Here is a 19,758-nt window from a genome sequence, read left to right as displayed (position 1 = left end):
GAAGGGGCTTGGCATTTCTAGGGTCCTGATTTTCCAAGCATACAAACCCACTACCTGTGTACATTTGACAAAGCCAGAATTCCACTTACCATTGCCCAATACAGATCCCTGTGTGCATGAATTCTCTTTATTCCTAGCTCCGATACAATATTGGATTCACCAACTGTAGGCTTCCATCTTCCTGGTTTTTTATTATGTCTTTGAAATCATGTTTCCTGGCTGCAGGAAAAGACCATTTCTGACCTAACAGAAATTACCTTACAATTGTTAATGTTAGGATGCTAGAGCAAAAGGCATTTGCACAGACTGGAAGTGCTGTCACAATGCCTGTTGGAGAGGGCCCTGGGTAAAAGACTCAGATGTTTTACAACTGCAGTGAGCTGTTTGCATTTTGCACATTGGGAGTCTTTGAGACTTATCTGATGCAAAGACACCAACTGCAAGTTTTTAGTAGCATGAAATATTCGATACCCTATCATAATGAGAACTTTGCATTAGCTGATTTTGCTCCATTATAGGATAATGCCTGCTCTGAGCATGAGTGAGGTGGATCATGCTAGATACAATCCTTGGAGGTTTGGCAAATTAAATATGTATTTGATTTGTGATATTTTCTGATGATACAGAATCATCACTGAAGGAGCAGGGGACCTTCTGTGTGGGGGATTGGTTTGTAGCACCCTTTAAACAAAGCTTGTCTGGTTCATATTTTAATAGTGTGTATCCTTTGATCAGTGCCAAATGCTGGGAGACAGCAGTCCCATTTTGCATTGTGACAAGAGGGTTGCTAGGAAAGGGTTGAGCAGGAACGCAGACCAAGAATCCTGGAAGGTGCCCCAGAAGCTGCTGGGTGCAAGCCCTACTTCCCTGGTAGGAGTCAATAGAGTCCCTGCTGTTGCAGAGATTTGGGGAAGTAAGAGAGGTTTAGAGGGACCCAGACTATCAAGTCTCAATTAAAAGTATCATGTCAAATCTTACAGGAAACATTTGTAAACCAACATTTATTGGGCAGGGCTCTCCTCCTTGTGAAGTAGGAGATCTTAACACAGTGGATGTTGTAGGGGGGACCCTAGAGGCTGAGTCTGGGTAAAACATCTCAGAGTGTCTCCTGGTCTGAATTTCACCCCCTCCCCCCAGAAGTGTTCCCTAATGGAGCTTTCAGAAAGTATGGGAGGGCCTGCTGTTCCTTAAAAGATGCAAAGGAGACGAATGCCATCTAGAGTGTTGGGTCCAGAAGGACTCATACCTCTTCAACAGTTTTCAGTGAGGATGCTAGGTGCATGGGTGGAGAGGTTTGTAATCCTTGGTTTTAAGGAGGGTTGGCCAGCGCAGGATCAGTGAGGAGGAGAGGCGGGGCGGGGGAGGGGGCGGTGGCGATGCTCCACGTGTGCATTCTTTCCTCTCCCGCAAAGCTCTATGCTTCACCCGAGAGCTCCTATTTGTGCATGCTATTGGAGTTCTAGCGCGAGCTCCTTGCCTCCCCTGGTTCCCTGCATCTGTCCGTTGTGCACCCGCTCAGCTCAGACAGATAAATAAACAAGGAGGGCTCGAGCAAGCCAGCACGAGCATGGAGGATGCTGGAGCGAGCACGCCTCTTAACGCTTGGTGAATATGGCGGCGTCCAGAGTCCGTTACAGAGAAAGAGGTAACGGAAACTCAGGTCTAACTTCCTGAGCATGTAATCGTCACTGTAGCTGCTCTTGACTGTTAGTTCCTTGTGTCTTGCAGGCAGTGTGGTCCCGGGTGACTTGAGTGCCCTCCAGATGCCAGCCCTAAGCTGGAAGTACTTACACCACTGGAATTGGCAAGTGCTCAGACCAGGGTTTCTTTTCATCATTCCCTAGGATGCCTGGCTTTTGATGTGTTTGTTGGGGGTAGATGGGTGAAGTTGATGAATGAAGTGTGAACTTTGAAAGTGTACCTCATTTCTGTCTCCTACCCTCTCAGGAAGCTTGCTAAGTGTTGGAAAGCATTTGATAAATTTCTCATGTTGAAAATGGGTGAACTTTTGACGGTCATACTCGCTGCACTTGTAAAATTCATCCATGGAAGCAGAAGTATCAACCAGCCTCCTTATTGTAACGCCATTGATTGCCATTGGTGTTAGTGACTTTGTTCACAACTGAATGACTGGCCTCTTAAATTCAGCCTTGGATCCAGTTAGGACCCTTTGGATTTTAAAGAGTGGCAATGATCAAGAAAAGCATTATGTGAAAGTCAGATGAGTAAAAGAAATTTATAACAGACTATTTTATTATTAAATTGTATTAATTATGTGACTCTGGGTGTGTAGAATGTTGAGACTGTGTGAAGGCAAAAATGTGTGTTTTCATTTTGGAAGACATGAGAATTGTGGGGTGATTATTCTCATGTATAAATGTGGTAGTGTCCTTGGGGATCAGGGACACTCAAGAAGAGTATGTATTGTTTTCTGTATAATTTTTATGACATAAATTGGGAATAATATATGGATTTGTAGTTTTGGATTATGAATGGTGAGAATCTAGGTGATGCAGATTAGATAGTTAGAATTAAGATATTTTGATAGTGTGTGTAGAGTTTATTGTATTTAGACAATGTGAGTACGTACTTGTAACCTTGGACTTGGGGCTAGATATTTGTAATTTGGGCTTGGGAATACCTTATTTTATCTTCCCCCTCGAAATAGGAATAATTTTGTTTATTGTGGATTTTGGACAAGAAATTTTATTTGGGCAAGAAATAATTCTATGTGGATAATGTCAGTGAATCTGTGCATATTTCTGTGGCAATGCAAAAGGGAGAATATTGTTGGAAAATGCAAGGTTATTTGTATATTTGGAATGTCATGGAAGGTTACAGGATTTATCTACTGTGTTTTGTCATGTGAAGTCAGGCTTGTGGCCAGTTGGGGTTTGGTAGAATGGATATGTGCACCTGTAGTTTCAGGTTTGATTCTGTATTTGGAAGTTGGAGGAGTGATTTCTTTTTGGATTTTCTAAATCTGTCATTTCATTTTGCAGGTGACAAGACTGTACAGTTGTGGGCAGACACTTGCACATTTGTACTGTTATATAAATGTTTGTTGCTGGTGAATAATTATATGTGTATGGAGTTTGTATTTTCTTGCATGGCTTATGGGCATTTATGATTTCTATATAGAGCCAGATTTTTGTGTGGAGAGTAGTTAGGTAACAGTGTGTTTACTAAAGGGTCATGGCACTTTGAATAAATGTTTTCTGATGCTCTATAGATGATAAATAGAAAAATTTGTATAAGCAATAATAAGTAAGCAAATTTATGTATTGGATGATAAGATTGTACATTTGCACAGGCAAGTGTGTAGTAACTACTGATTGCATTAGGATTTATAATATGGTTCTGTGTTAGTATTGATGATGTAGGAAATGGTTTCTAGCAGCTAGAGATAATTCTAGATGGACAGGTTGTTTATGTTTGTAATTTAAATGTTAAGTGGGTGATACTTCTCTATGTGTCTTGGGCATTTAACCTGGTTGTGTACCTCTATCTGTGAGTACATGAAATGTGTATGTTTGTTCATAGGAAAAAGAGGTAATTTGTTATGTATGTATGTATGTATGTATGTATGTATATACATATATGTGTATACACACATATATGTGTATACACACACACACACACACACACACATAATATATATTACTTTTCCATTGCTGTTTTAAAACATCATGACCAAGGCAACTTGCAGAAGAAAGAGTTGATTTGGGTTTCAAGTTCCGGAAGGGTAAGAGACCATCATGGAGGGAAGGTGAGGCAGGTATGGCAGCAGGAACGGGAAGCTGGGCAATCACACCTAGAACCACAAGCACAATTCATAGACTGAACTGGAAATGGCATAGAATATCTAAACTCTTAATGCCCGCCTCCAGTGACATACTCCCAGCAACGAGGCTGAACCTCCCGACTTCCCCACGCAACGCCCACCATCTGAGGACATCTAAGCCTACGGGGAATATTTACATTCAAGCCACAGTGTACACACAAGCATTAGGTTTGGCTAATGATGGTGCGTTTTCAATGTGCATGGGTATATTTAGGGCGTGAGCTCAGAAGTTTGTGTCTTACAGATCCAGAATATTGACTAGTATGTTACAGTTGTATATATTCAGGCACTGAAAATAATTTTGTCTATGTGTATGAAAGTTGTATATACAATGCCTCAAATGCTTGATATGAAGGTATAGTCTGGTGTTTGCCCCACTATGTTTTACTCTTGTGATCCAATTCCTCTTTGGTATTTGTCTTGATCTTCCCTCTTTAAAATCAGATATTTTACAAAATGCCTTTGTATCATTGCCATCACCTTCTTTCCTTCCTTCCTTCCTTCCTTCCTTCCTTCCTTTTTTCTTCCTTCCTTCCTTCCTTCCTTCCTTCCTTCCTTCCTTCCTTCCTTCCTTCTTCTTCTTTCTTTCTTTCTTTCTTTCTTTCTTTCTTTCTTTCTTTCTTTCTTTCTTTCTTTCTTTCTTTCTTTCTTTCTTTCTTTCTTTCTTTCTTTCTTCTTAATGGGTTCACAGTGAAACTGGAGAAGTTTAAGTTCTGCAGCCGCCTAAAAGAACTGGTAAATTGAGAAAGGACATGATGGTAAGAAAATGTATTTCATTTAAGAAAAACTTGCTTATTACAAGATAAAAAAGACTAGCTAATGCCATCAGAGGACATTAATTTAGCATTTTGTGGGAATAGTCACACAATTTCAATTGTTTGGTGTCTTAATTAGCAGTTCGCCTTGAGTCTCAGAAAGGACTTTGGACTTGGACTTAAACAACATAGAAATGGTTGAGAAACTGAGAGCCCTGGAGACAGATAGAACACATTTCATATTTGGGAATGGATATGAGTCATTGGGCTTTTGGTAGGGTCTTGTGTTTTGGATCTTATGTGTCTCCTAAGGGCTCATACTTGTTTTATAGGCTTGGGTCCTAGCTTAAGGCTCTGTTAGGAGCTGGTGGAAGCTTCTTAGGCTGGAGCCATGTGTAAGGAAACTAGGCCGTTGGAGGAGACATCTTGAAGGACATATTAGGACCCACCCTTTGTTTCTCTCTCCTGGCTGCTATAAGGTGAGGACTGTTGCTCTACTAGATGCTCTTCTTCAGGAACGTTCTGCCACATCACTGTCACAGATGACACAGGGCCAAGTGACCAGAGACTGCAGCCTTCAAAACTGAGCCAAAAGCATTGTTTTCATCAAATGCCTTAAGGTGCCTCCTGGACCAGAAGCCAGGCTGGAGAACCTGTTCAGACTCCAGAGACATGCATCCTTCAGTAAGCATTATAACGTCTCAACCCAGCGTAGTTCTCTGCAAGACAGAGTACTAATAATGCCAGTGGTCCAGGCTCATGAAGATTTGAGTCAGGCGGGGACAAAGTGCCTGGAGCAGAGAATGGTATCACATATGTTATCCTTATAAATGATGTGGCTTCTAACTGCTCAACTATTCAGAATATGACTGTCCATTTTTCTTTTTCTTTTTTTTTCAAATCAGATATATTCTTTATTTATATTTTAAATGTTATCCCCTTTCCCAGTTTCCCCCTCCCTGGTAGCCCCTATCCCATCCTCTCTCCTCCTACATCTATGAGGGTGTTCCTCCATCCATCCCCTTCCCACCTCCCCACCCTGGATCCCCTATACTGGGGCATCTATCAAGCCTTCATAGGACCAAGGACCCCTCCTCCCGTTGATACCTGCCAAGGCAATCCTCTGCTACAGATGTAACTGGAGCCATGTGTACTTCTTGGTTGGTGGCTTAGTCCCTGGGAGATCTGGGAGGTCTGGTTGGTTGATATTGTTCTTCCTATGAGGTTGCAAACCCCTTCCACTCCTTTAGTTCATTTTCTAACTCCTCCACTGGGGACCCCTTATTTAGTCCAATAGGTGGCTGTGAGCATCTGCTTCTGTATTTGTAAGGCTCTGGCAGGGCCTCTCAGGAGACAACCTTATCAGGCTCCTTTAAGCAAGCATTTCTTTGCATCCACAATAGTGTCAGGGTTTAGTGACTGTTTATGGGATGATTCCCCAGGTGGTACAGTCTCTGGATGGCCTTTCCTTCAGTTTCTTCTCTACACTTTACATATTTGCGCCTGTGAGTATTTTGTTCCCCTTCTCAGAAAAACCAAAGCACTCACACTTTGGTCTTCCTTATCCTTGAGCTTCATGTGGTCTGTGGATTGTATCTTGGGTATTCAGAGCTTTGGGGCTAATATCCACTTATCAGTGAGTGCATACCATGTGTGTTCTTTTGTGATTGGGTTACCTCACTCAAGATAATACTTTCTAGTTCCATCCATTTGCCTAAGAACTTCATGAATTTATCATTCTTAATAACTAAGTAGTACTCCATTGTGTAAATATACCACTTTTTCTGTATCCATTCCTCTGTTGAAGGACATCTGTTTTTTTTCCACCTTCTGGCTATTATAAATAAGGCTGCCATGAACATAGTGGAGCATGGGTTCTTATTACATGTTGGAACATCTTCTGGGTATATGCCCAGGAGTGTTATGGTTGGTTCTCCGGGTAGTACTTTGTCCAATTTTCTGAGGAACCGCCAAACTGATTTCCAGAGTTGCAATCGCAACCAGATTGCAATACCACCAGCAATGAAGGGGAGTTCCTCTTTCTCCACATCCTTGCCAGCATCTGCTGTCTCCTGAGTTTTGATTTTAGCCATTCTGACTAGTGTGAGGTAGAATCTTAGTTGTTTTGATTTTCACTTCCCTAATAACTAAGGATGTTGAACATTTCTTTAGGTGCTTCTCAGCCATTCAATATTCCTCAGTTGAAAATTCTTTGTTTAACTCTGTAGCCCATTTTAATAGGGTTATTTGATTCTCTGGAAGCCAACTTGTTGAGTTCTTTGTATATATTGGATATTAGCCCTCTATTGAATGTAGGATTGGTAAAGATCTTTTCCCAATCTGTTGGACTATTGACAGTATCCTTTGCCTTACAGAAGAATTGCAATTTTATGAGGTCCCATTTGTCAATTCTTGAGATTCTTGATCTTAGAGCATAACCCATTGGTGTTCTCTTCAGGAAATTTTCTCCTGTGCCCATGTGTTCGAGGCTTTCCCCCACTTTCTCCTCTATAAGTTTTAGTGTATCTGGTATTATGTGGAGGTCCTTGACCCACTTGGACTTGAGGTTTGTTTCAAGGAGATAAGGATGGATCTATTTACATTTTTCTACATGCTGACCTCTAGTTAAACCAACACCATTTGTTAAAAATGCTGTGTTTTTTCCACTGGATGTTTTTAGCTTCTTTGTCAAATATCAAGTGACCATAGGTGCATGGATTCATTTCTGGATCTTCAATTCTATTCCATTGATCTTCCTTCCTGTCTCTGCACCAATACTATACAGTTTTTTTTTTTTTATCACTATTACTCTGTATTACAGCTTGAAGTCAGGGATGGTGATTCCCACCACCACCACCCCCGCCCCCCCCCACACACAAAGTTCTTTTATTGTTGAAAATAATTTTTGCTATCCTGGGGTTTTTGTTATTCCAAATGAGTTTAAAAATTGCTCTTTCTAACTCTATGAAGAATTGAGTTGGAATTTTGATGGGGATTGCATTGAATCTGTAGATTGCTTTCAGCAAGATGGTTATTTTTACTATATTGATCCTGCAAATCCATGAGCATGGAAGATCTTTCCATCTTCTGAGATCTTCTTCTATTTCTCTCTTCAGTGACTTGAAGTTCTTGTCACAAAAATCTTTCACTTGCTTGGTTAGAGTCACACCAAGGTATGTAATATTATTTGTGACTATTGTGAAGGGTGTCGTTTCCCTAATTTCTTTCTCAGCCTGTTTATCCTTTGAGTAGAGGAAGGCTACTGATTTGTTTGAGTTAATTTTTATATCCAGCCACTTTGCTGAAGTTGTTTATCAGCTTTAGGAATTTTCTGGTGGAAATTTTGGAGTCATTGAAGTATGTACCATCTGCAAATAGCAATATTTTGACTTCTTCCTCTCCAATTTGTATCCCTTTGACCTCCTTTTCTTGTCTAATTGCTCTACCCAGAACTTCAGGTACTATATTTTTTTTCTTTTTTATTTTTTTATTCGATATATTTTTTATTTACATTTCAAATGATTTCCCCTTTTCTAGCCCCCCACTCCCCGAAAGTCCCATAAGCCCCCTTCTCTCCCCCTGTCCTCCCACCCACCCCTTCCCACTTCCCCATTCTGGTTTTGCCCCATACTGCTTCACTAAGTCTTTCCAGAACAAGGGGCCACTCCTCCTTTCTTCTTGTACCTCATTTGATGTATGAATTATGTTTGGGGTATTCCCGTTTTCTAGGTTAATATCCACTTATTAGTGAGTGCATACCATGAGTCACCTTTTGAGTCTGGGTTACCTCACTTAGTATGATGTTTTCTAGCTCCATCCATTTGCCTAAGAATTTCATGAATTCATTGTTTCTAATGGCTGAATAGTACTCCATTGTGTAGATATACCACATTTTTTGCATCCACTCTTCTGTTGAGGGATACCTGGGTTCTTTCCAGCATCTGGCAATTATAAATAGGGCTGCTATGAACATAGTAGAGCATGTATCCTTATTATATGGTAGGGAATCCTCTGGGTATATTCCCAGGAGTGGTATAGCAGGATCTTCTGGAAGTGAGGTGCCCAGTTTTCTGAGGAACCGCCAGACTGATTTCCAGAGTGGTTGTACCAATTTGCAACCCCACCAGCAGTGGAGGAGTGTTCCTTTTTCTCCACACCCTCTCCAACACCTGCTGTCTCCTGAATTTTTAATCTTAGCCATTCTGACTGGTGTAAGATGAAATCTCAGGGTTATTTTGATTTGTATTTCCCTAATGACTAATGAAGTTGAGCATTTTTTAAGATGCTTCTCCACCATCCAAAGTTCTTCAGGTGAGAATTCTTTGTTTAACTCTGTACCCCATTTTTTAATAGGGTTGTTTGGTTTTCTGGAGTCTAACTTCTTGAGTTCTTTATATATATATTGGATATTAGCCCTCTATCTGATGTAGGATTGGTGAAGATCTTTCCCCAATTTGTTGGTTGCCGATTTGTCCTTTTGATGGTGTCCTTTGCCGTACAGAAACTTTGTAATTTTATGAGGTCCCATTTGTCAATTCTTGATCTTAGAGCATATGCTATTGGTGTTCTGTTCAGAAATTTTCTCCCTGTACCGATGTCCTCAAGGGTCTTCCCCAGTTTCTTTTCTATTAGCTTCAGAGTGTCTGGCTTTATGTGGAGGTCCTTGATCCATTTGGATTTGAGCTTAGTACAAGGAGACAAGGATGGATCAATTCGCATTCTTCTGCATGCTGACCTCCAGTTGAACCAGCACCATTTGTTGAAAAGGCTATCTTTTTTCCATTGGATGTTTTCAGCCCCTTTGTCGAGGATCAAGTGGTCATAGGTGTGTGGGTTCAATTCTGGATCTTCAATCCTGTTCCATTGATCTGCCTGCCTGTCACTGTACCAGTACCATGCAGTTTTTTAACACTATTGCTCTGTAGTATTGCTTGAGGCCAAGGATACTGATTCCCCCAGAATTTCTTTTGTTGCTGAGAATAGTTTTAGTTATCCTGGGTTTTTTGTTATTCCAGATGAATTTGTTAATTGCTCTTTCTAACTCTGTCAAGTATGAACATCGATGCAAAAATACTCAATAAAATTCTTGCCAACCGAATCCAAGAACACATCAAAATGATCATCCACCATGATCAAGTAGGCTTTATCCTGGGAATGCAGGGTTGGTTTAATATACGGAAATCCATCAATGCAATCCACTACATAAACAAACTCAAAGAAAAAAACCACATGGTCATTTCATTGGATGCTGAAAAAGCATTTGACAAAATTCAGCATCCTTTCATGCTTAAAGTCTTGGAAAGAACAGGAATTCAAGGCCCATACCTAAACATAGTAAAAGCAATATACAGCAAACCGGTAGCCAGCATCAAACTAAATGGAGAGAAACTTGAAGCAATCCCACTAAAATCAGGGACTAGACAGGGCTGCCCCCTCTCTCCTTATCTTTTCAATATTGTACTTGAGGTACTAGCTCGGGCAATTCGACAACATAAGGAGGTCAAAGGGATACAAATTGGAAAGGAAGAAGTCAAACTATCATTATTTGCAGATGACATGATAGTCTACCTAAGTGACCCAAAAAACTCCACTAGAGAACTCCTACAACTGATAAACAACTTCAGCAAAGTGGCAGGTTATAAAATCAACACAAGAAAATCAGTGGCCTTCCTATACTCAAAGGATAAGCAGGCTGAGAAAGAAATTAGGGAAATGACCCCCTTCACAATAGCCACAAACAGTATAAAGTACCTTGGGGTGACTCTTACCAAACATGTGAAAGATCTTTATGACAAGAACTTCAAGACTCTGAAGAAGGAAATGGAAGAAGACCTCAAAAAATGGGAAAACCTCCCATGCTCATGGATCGGCAGAATCAATATAGTTAAAATGGCCATTTTGCCAAAAGCAATATACAGATTCAATGCAATACCGATCAAAATCCCAACTCAATTCTTCTCAGGTACTATATTGAATAGATAGGAAGAGAGTTGGCAGCCTTATCTAGTCCCTGATTTTAATAGGATTGCCTCAAGTTTATCTCCATTTAATTTGATGTCGGTTACTAGTTTGCTGTATATTGCTTTTACTATGCTTAGGTATGGGCCCTGAATTCCTGATCTTTGCAAGACTTTTAACATGAAGGGATGCTGAATATTGTCAAATGCTTTTGTGGCATCTAATGAGATGATGATGTGGGTTTTTATTTGAGTTTGTTTAGGTAGTGGATTACTTAGATGGAGTTCCATATATTCAACCACCCCTGCATCCCTGGGATGAAACCTACTTGATTGTGGTGAATGATTGTTGTGATTAAGAATTAATTATTGGGTTTTTTTGCATCAATTTTCATAAGAGAAATTGGTCTGAAGTTCTCTTTCTTTGTTGGATCTTTGTTAGGTTTTAGTATAAGTAATTGTGGCTTCATAGAACAAATTGGGTAGTGTTCCTTCTGTTTCTATTTTGTGGAATAGTTTGCAAAGTATTGGTTTGGGTCTTCTTTGAAGGTCTGATAGAAATCTCCAATAACTCATCTATCTGTTCCTGGGTTGGCTTTCTTTCTTTCTTTCTTTCTTTCTTTCTTTCTTTCTTTCTTTCTTTCTTTCTTTCTTTCTTTCTTTCTTTCTTTCTTTCTTTCTTTCTTTCTTTCTTTGTTGGGAGACTATTACTGACTGATTCTATTTCTTCAGTTATGGGACTGTTTATATGGTTTATCTGATCCTGTTTTAACTTTGGCATCTGGTATATGTCTAAAAATTATCCATTTCATCTAGATTTCCAATTTTGTTAAGTTTAAACTTTTGTAGTAGGATCTGATGATTTTTTTCAAATTTTCTCAGTTTCGTTTGTTCTGTCTACCTTTTCATTTCTGATTTTATTAATTTGGATACTGTCTCTGTGCCCTCTGGTTAGTCTGGCTAAGGGTTTATCTATCTTGTTGTTTTTCTCAAATATCAAGATCCTGGTTTTGTTGATTCTTTGTATAGTTCTTTTGGTTTTTATTTGGTTGATTTCAGCCCTGAGTTTCATTATTTTGAGCCGTCTACTCCTCTTGGGTGCATTTGCTTCTTTTTGTTCTAGAGCTTTCAGGTATGCTGTCCAGCTGCTAGTATAAACTCTCTCTCCAGTTTCTTTTTGGAGGCATTTAGATCTATGAGTTTTCCTCTTAGCACTGCTTTCATTGTATCCCATAAATTTTAGTATGATGTGTCTTCATTTTCATTAAATTCTAAAAAGTCTTTAATTTCTTTATTTCTTCCTTGACCAAGTTGTCATTGATTAGAGTGTTGTTCAGCTTCCATGTGTATGTGTGTTTTCCATTGTTGTTGTTGGAATTTAAGATCAGCCATAGACCATGGTCATCTGATAGGGTGCTTGTGATTATTTCAATCTTCTTGTATCTGTTGAGGCCTGTTTTGTGACCTGTAAAATTATGTGGTCAATTTTAGAGAAGGTACCATGGGGTGCTAAAAAGAAGGTATATTCTTTATTTTAGGATGAAATGTTCTATAGATATCAGTTAGATCCATTTGGTTCATTACGTTTGTTAGATTCACTGTGTCTGTTTCTATGAACTGTCCATTACTGACAGTGGGGTGTTGACATCTCCCACTATTATTGTGTGGGGTGCAATGTATGCTTTGTAGCAAAGTTTATAAATGTGGGTGCCCTTACATTTGGAACATAAATGTTCAGAATTGAGAGATCATCTTGGTAGATCTTTCCTTTTACAACTATAAAGTGTCCTTCCTTGTCTTTTTTGACAACTTTTGGTTGAAAGTTGATTTTATTCAATAATAGAATGGCTACTCCAGCTTGTTTCTTGGGGCCATTTGCTTGGAAAACTGTTTTCCAACCTTTTACTCCGAGGTAGTGTCTGTCTTTGTCACTAAGGTGTGCTTCCTGTATGCAGCAAAATGTTGGGTCCTGCTTATGTATCCAGTTTGTTAGTGTGTATGTCTTTTAATTGGGGGAACTGAGTCCATTGTTGCTTCCTGTTATTTTTGTTGTTAGAGGTGGAATTATGTTTGTGTGGCTATCTTCTTTTGGGTTTGTTGAAAGATTACATTCTTGCTTTTTCTAGGATATATTTTCCTTGTGTTGGTATTTTCCATCTATTATCCTTTGTAAAGCTAGATTTTGTATACATTTGTGTGGTTTTGTCATGGAATAACTTATTTTCTCCGCCTATGGCAATTGAGAGTTTTGCTAGGTATACTAGCTTGGGCTGTCATTTATGTTCTCTTAGGGTCTGTATCACATCTGCCCAGAATCTTCTAGCTGTCATAGTTTCTGGTGAGAAGTCTGGTGTAATTCTAATAGGTCTGCCTTTATGTTACTTGACCTTTCCCTTTTATTGTTTTTAATATTCTTTGTTTAGTACATTTGATTATTATGTGATAGGAGGAATTTCTGTTCTGGTCCAGTCTGTCTGGAGTTCTGTAGGCGTCTTGTATGTTCATGGGCATCTCTTTCTTTAGGTTAGGGAAGTTTTCTTCTATAATTTTGTTGAAGATATTTACTGGCCCTTTAAGCTATGAATCTTCACTATTATCCTTAGGTTTAGTCTTCTCATTGTGTCCTGGATTTCCTGGATGTTTGGGGTTAAGAGTTTTTTTACCTTTGGTGTTTTCTTTGACTGTTGAGTCAATGTTTTTTATGATATCTTCTGCACCTGAGATTCTCTTTTCTATCTCTTGTATTCTGTTGGTGATGCTTGCTTCGATGTTCCTGATCCTTTTCCTAGGTTTTCTAACTCCAGGGTTGTCTCCCTTTGTGATTTCTTTATTGTATCTATTTCCATTTTTAAATCTTAGATGGTTTTGTTCATTTCCTTTGACTGTTTGATTGTGTTTTACTGTAGTTTAAGGAATTTTTGTGTTTCTTCTTTACAGGTTTCTACCTGTTTGGTTGTGTTTTCATGTAATTCTTTAAAGGATTTTTGTGTTTCCTCTTTAAGAGTTTCTACCTGTTTACCTGTTTTCCTATTTTTTAAGTGAGTTATTTATGTCTTTAAGTCTTAAAGTCCTCTATCATAATCATTATAGGTCCTCTATCATAATCATTAGAGGTGATTTTAGATCAAACTCTTGCTTTTCTGGTGTGATAGTATATCCAGGTCTTGCTATAGTGGGAGAATTGGGTTCTGATGATGCAATGTTCCCTTGGTTTCTGTTGCTTATGTTCTTATGCTTGCCTCCCGCCATCTGTCTATCTCTAATGCTACCTGCCCTCGCTATATGTGACTATAGCCTGTCCTTCCTTTGATCCTGGTTGTGTCATAACTCCTCAGAGTCGAGCTGGCCCTGTGAGTCCAGGATCCTGTGATCCTGAGATCCCGGGTATATCAGAGCTCTTGGGAGTCAAGCTGCCACTGGGGCTCTGGGATCTTGGTGTGACTAAGCTCCTGTGATCCTGTGATCTTGTGATCCTGTGATTCTGTGATCCTGTGAGCAGAGGTTACTCTGGGTGTTGTGGGGCTGGCTGGAGAGTTCGCTCTCAAGGTAAACCAGCCCAGACTGGAAGGAACTTGTGCCTCTGATTGGGTGGGTTTCCTGTGTCCCTGGATCCCCCTCTGGTCAATTACTCCCAGTAGTGATGGAACAGATGGTAAGCCCTCCTCGAGTCTGCTCCTATGACCCTGGGCATGTTAGAGTGCCTGGTTGCAGAAGTTCCTCTGGGTGTTGTGGGGCTGGCTGGGGAGTTCACTCCCAAAGTAGACCAGCCTAGACTGGAAGGCCTATCCATTTTTCTAATATACTCCTTCCATGTACAATCAGTCAGTCAGATGCTGACTGTTCTTGCTCCTCAATCCCCAGCCTCAGCACCTTATGGCAAGGGAGGCTTGAAACCTGTGTCCTCTACCAGGATCAAGGCCCCAGGGATGGGAGCAAACCAGTTCACTTTCAGAGCACCCATCATGGTGTCTCCACATAGGAAACAATGATGAGGAATGTTTATAATAGTGTGGAGTTTTGGTTTCCCCACAGTTCACACGAAGTTGCCTATTCCGCAGAGTCTACACCTCATTGGAGGTGTGGTAGGAGTGACTTCAGTTCCTCACTTCCCACATCACTGCCTAACCCATGTGTTTCAGGGTAGACTCCCTCCTCTGTAGCTGTTGGCCTATGGTTGACTGTGCCTAAAGCCTTTCTCCTTTCACTCTGTCTTTGACGGGAGGACACAGGGGGCTGGCTGATGAGGGATGTAGTATAGCACAATGCTGTTCCCATCATGTGAGTAAGCTCAGAGTTGGCCAGGAACAGTTTTCAGAGAAGGCCCCTATAGTTGCTGACACTCAGTCACTGATGGTAGTAAATGCCTGTTAAATGTCTGTCCACAGCCTTGCAGTATTGCTGCAGTAGATAACTGGTATACCTGAAAATGAACACACAACTTCATGCCAAGACAGCGAAGTCTCTTTGGGAGAAATCAAAATCAATGGAAACAGTGTTACTCAAGGCATTGTATTCTGTTTTCTGCAGTTTACCCCATTTTTGTACCATTCTTGCTGCCTAGGTGAAGTGTCTTAATTACCTTGATTATGTGCATGTACTGTAGTGACACGGCACACAGGTCTTCATCTATTGACTCCTATAAGATATAATACCTCCATATGAAATGTGTCTGGAAAGCCTGTAATGTGGGCAGCAAATGAAATCACCAAGGGAATAGACAGTTAGATGGAATTTATTGAAATATAGTGCAAGACAGCTGCAGGTAAGCCTCAGAGAAGGGACCATCTAACTGCAAAGGGAGTGAGAGTCTTGTCCTCTAATTGAGGAGGAAGTCACTTGCTGTTACCTTTTAGAGGCTGCTTGTTTGAGTTCATTGCTGGTGGATAGGGTGGCATTCACTATCTTATTAAGCATCAAATTCTACAGTGTGAGTTGTTTATCTTCAGAATGTCTATCCCTATAAGGCACCATTAGTCATTATGGGTTAGCCTTCAGTTATTTGTGTAATACATCTTAGGTCACCAGGAAGCTGGGCCCCACGGTGTCAAACCTATGATTAAAATATGGGGAATTATTAAATCTATATAAAAATTTCCAGGATAATCTTCAATTCTAAAATGTTTTTCTACATTTTCTACAATTTTATCAGAAATATTTTCCATGTAAATCTTCAATTCTATCATAAAATGTTTCTATCCCGTATTTCAATAAATACAACATAATTTCAACATAATTTAGCAATGTTCTACATGTCTACCACTTTACTCTTTAATTTTTCATGAAAAATGTCAATTTTAACATGTTTATCTGAAATATTTTCCATGTAAACCTTTAATTTTATCATAAAGTGTTTTTATTTCCCTTTACTTCCCTTTTCAATAAATAAAATAAAAAATATGGGGAATTTTCTTTTCTTCTTTCTTTATTTTCTTTCTTTCTTTCTTTCTTTCTTCTTTCTTCTTTCTTTCTTTCTTTCTTTCTTTCTTTCTTTCTTTCTTTCTTTCTTTCTTTCTTTCTTTCTTTCTATTTTTATTCACTTTACATCTTGCTCACTGCTCCCCTCCCAGTCATCCCTTCCCACAATCTTTCCCCCATCTCCTCCCCCCACTTTTCCTCTCAGCAGGTAGAGGCCCCCACTTGGTATCTCCCAAGCCATCACATCCAGTCTCTGTGAGGCTAGGCACATCCTCTTCCATTGAGGCCAGACAAGGCAACCTAGCTAGAAGAACACATCCCATGGACAGGCAACTGCTTTGGGGACAGCCCCCTCTCCAGTTATTTGGGACCCACACGAAGACCAAGCTGCCCACCAGCTACATATGTTTGGGGAAGTCTAGGTCTAGCCCATGTATGTTCTTTGTCTAGTGGATGGTCTTTGGTTGGTTTTTCAGTCTTTGAGACCACCAAGAGTCCAGGTTGTTGAATCTGTTGGTCATCCTGTGGAGAAGCCCCTTAGGGCTGCAATCCTTCCTTCTATTCTTCCATAAGAGTCCTCAAGCTCCATCTACAGTTTGACTGTGGGTGTCTGCATCTGTCTGAGTTAGCTGATAAGTGGAGCCTCTCAGAAGACAGCCATGCTAGGCTCCTGTCTGCAAGCATTACAGAGTAATAGTGTCAGGGATTGGTGCATGCCCATGGGATGGGTCTCAAGTTGGGCTGTTTATTGGTTGGTTATTGGTTGGTTATTGGTTGGTTCCTCAGTTTCTGCTCCATCCCCAATCCCTGCATATCTTATAGACAGGATAAGTTTTGAGTTGAAAATTTTATGAGTAGGTTGGTGTCCCTATCGCTCCACTGGGCTTCCTGGCTGGCCACAGGAGGCAGCATCCCCAGGCTCCATACTCCCAATGCTGTGAATCACAGCTAAGGATACCCCCACCAATTCTTGGATGCCTTCCTTATCACAGGTCTCCTGGAGATGCCCCCTATATCCACCCCTCTTGTCAGTTATAGATTTCCACTTATTCTCATGGACATATGGCCATCCCCTCTGCCCCTCCCCACACCCAACCACACCCAACCTGAATCCCCCAACTCCCCTCCTGATTCCCTGTCCCACCCACTTCTCTCCCTCAATCTGCCTTCCATGACCTTTTCATTCCCCCTTCCAAGTGAGACTCAAGCATCCTCACTTGTGCCTTCCATCCTATCCAGCCTCCTTGCCTCTGTGGAGTGTAACATGGTACCTGTAGTTTATGGTTAATATCCACTTATAAGTGAGTACATACCATGCATGTCCTTTTGGGACTGGGCTACCTCACTCAGGATGATATTCTCAAGTTCCGTCCATTTGCCTGCAAAGTTCATGATATCTTGGTTTTTAATAGCTGAATAGTATTCCATTGTGTATGTGTACCACATTTTCTTTATCCATTCTTCAGTTGAGGAACATCTAGATTGTTTCCAGTTTCTTGCTATTATGAATAAAGCTGCTATGAACATAGCTAAGCAACTGTCTTTGTGGGATGGTGGAGCATCTTTTGAATATATGCCAAGGAGTAGTATAGCTGGGTCTTGAGGTAGAACTAGTTCATTTTCTGAGGAATCACCAAATTGATTTCCAGACTGGTTATACAAGTTTGCACTCCCACCAGTAATGGAGGAGTGTTCCCTTTGCTCCAGATCCATGCCAACATGTGCTATCACTTGAGTTTTTGATCTTAGCCATTCTGACTGGTGTAAGATGGAATCTCAGATTTGCTTTCCCTGATGAGTAAGGCTTTCACATACTTGGTTAGAGTTACACCAAGATATTTTCTATTGTTTGTGGCTACTGTAAAGGGAGTTGTTTCTCTCATTTCTTTCTCAGACCATCGATCATTTGTATGGAGGAGGGCCAATGGTTTCTTTGAGTTAATTTTTTTTATTTGATATATTTTTATTTACATTTCAAATGATTTCCCCTTTTCTAGCCCCCCACTCTCTGAAAGACCCGTAAGCCCCCTTCCCTCCCTCTGTTCTACCACCTACCCCTTCCCACTTCCCTGTTCTGGTTTTACCCTATACTGCTTCACTGAGTCTTTCCAGAACAAGGGGCCACTCCTCTGTTTTTCTTGTACCTCATTTGATATGTGGATTATGTTTTGGGTATTCAAGTTTTCTAGGTTAATATCCACTTATTAGTGAGTATATACCATGATTCACCTTTTGAGTCTGGGTTACCTCACTTAGTATGATGTTCTCCAGCTCCATCCATTTGCCTAAGAATTTCATGAATTCATTGTTTCTAATGGCTGAATAGTACTCCATTGTGTAGATATACCACATTTTTTGCATCCACTCTTCTGTTGAGGGATACCTGGGTTCTTTCCAGCATCTGGCAATTATAAACAGGGCTGCTATGAACATAGTGGAGCATGTATCCTTATTACATGGTGGGGAATCCTCTGGGTATATGCCCAGGAGTGGTATAGCAGGATCTTCTGAAAGTGAGGTGCCCAGTTTTCTGAGGAACCACCAGACTGATTTCCAGAGTGGTTGTACCAATTTGCAACCCCACCAGCAGTGGAGGAGTGTTCCTCTTTCTCCACATCCTCGCCAACACCTGCTGTCTCCTGAATTTTTAATCTTAGCCATTCTGATTGGTGTAGGGTGAAATCTCAGGGTTGTTTTGATTTGCATTTCCCTAATGACTAATGAAGTTGAGCATTTTTTAAGATGCTTCTCCGCCACCCGAAGTTCTTCAGGTGAAAATTCTTTGTTTAACTCTGTACTTCATTTTTTAATAGGGTTATTTGGTTTTCTGGAGTCTAACTTCTTGAGTTCTTTATATATATTGGATATTAGCCCTCTATCTGATGTAGGGTTGGTCAAGATCTTTTCCCAATTTGTTGCCAATTTGTCCTTTTGATGGTGTCCTTTGCCTTACAGAAACTTTGTAATTTTATGAGGTCCTATTTGTCAATTCTTGATCTTAGAGCATACGCTATTGATGATCTGTTCAGAAACTTTCCCTCTGTACTGATGTCCTCAAGGGTCTTCCCCAGTTTCTTTTCTATTAGCTTCAGAGTGTCTGGCTTTATGTGGAGGTCCTTGATCCATTTGGAGTTGAGCTTAGTACAAGGAGACAAGGATGGATCAATTTGCATTCTTCTGCATGCTGACCTCCAGTTGAACCAGCACCATTTGTTGAAAAGGCTATCTTTTTTCCATTGGATGTTTTCAGCCCCTTTGTCGAGGATCAAGTGGCCATAGGTGTGTGGGTTCATTTCTGGATCTTCAATCTGCCTGCCTGTCACTGTACCAATACCATGCAGTTTTTAACACTATTGCTTGGTAGTATTGCTTGAGGTCAGGGATACTGATTCCCCCAGAATTTCTTTTTTTGTTGAGAATAGTTTTAGCTATCCTGGGTTTTTTGTTATTTCAGAAGATTTTGAGAATTGCTCTTTCTAACTCTGTGAAGAATTGAGTTTGAATTTTTATGGGTATTGTATTGAATCTGTATATTGCTTTTGGCAAAGTGGCCATTTTAACTATATTAATCCTGCCGATCCATGAACATGGGAGGTTTTTCCATTTTTTGAGGTCTTCTTCCATTTCCTTCTTCAGAGTCTTGAAGTTCTTGTCATACAGATCTTTCACATGTTTGGTAAGAGTCATCCCAAGGTACTTTATACTGTTTGTGGCTATTGCGAAGGGGGTCATTTCCCTAATTTCTTTCTCAGCCTGCTTATCCTTTGAGTCTAGGAAGGCTGCTGAT

The sequence above is a fragment of the Apodemus sylvaticus genome, chromosome 14, assembly GCF_947179515.1.
Source record: "Apodemus sylvaticus chromosome 14, mApoSyl1.1, whole genome shotgun sequence".
In the NCBI taxonomy this organism is placed as follows: domain Eukaryota; kingdom Metazoa; phylum Chordata; class Mammalia; order Rodentia; family Muridae; genus Apodemus; species Apodemus sylvaticus.
Note: the sequence above shows the minus strand (reverse complement) of the source record.